Here is a 773-nt window from a genome sequence, read left to right as displayed (position 1 = left end):
AAAAAACAAAAAATTTGACTTCTGTTTTGGGAAGACTCACACTTGGGGAACAATTGAGTTGAAGATAGATGGCAGGTGTGGGTGGTGCCTGTGTTCTCTGCTGCCTCTTGCACTCTCGTTTGTTTGTCGACTCTCCTCCAAAGCCCACTGACCATCATGGACATTATGTTAAGAGTTACAGTCATCTCCATTCGATCTCACAGATGCTACATGAATGCTGATCTGTGACAGGGGTCACAAAAAGTGCATGTTTAGGGGCTGTCGGATTCTGGAAGCCCCCAGCTGCTTACACAGACCCCAGTACAGGATGTTTAATAAGGGTGGTGGGCTGGAGTATGCATTTGCTCAGTTCCTCTTTCTCAGTTGCTCTTCATTGGAAAATTCCCTGTGTTAACCCAAGGTACATGCAGATGGATGGGTAAGGGGGAGAGTCAGGTGCCTGGTGCTCTTAGAGTGAAAGCTGCTGTTTTCTGGTTCAGATACCAACCCCCACCATGTGCCCTGGTTCACCCCAGTTCCCACAAATGGGACTGCTTTTAAGATTTGAATTTAATGGAAGGCTAATGCAGAATCCAATTACCACACTCTGACTTCACAGGCAGATTACAGAGCTTCAAAAAGATAAATCGATCCAACAGTGAGTTTTATTTGCTTTTGATTATATTGCTTGCATTTCTTGAGGCTATAACATGAAAAACTTTTGTTTGAGCGCTTCAAGTTAGAGCATCAGGGTCTATGTTTTATAGAAAAAATGTACTGCAATCAAGTGTTAT

This window comes from Condylura cristata, unplaced genomic scaffold, assembly GCF_000260355.1.
Source record: "Condylura cristata isolate star-nosed mole 26May11 unplaced genomic scaffold, ConCri1.0 scaffold00017, whole genome shotgun sequence".
NCBI classification, from domain to species: Eukaryota; Metazoa; Chordata; class Mammalia; order Eulipotyphla; family Talpidae; genus Condylura; species Condylura cristata.
Note: the sequence above shows the minus strand (reverse complement) of the source record.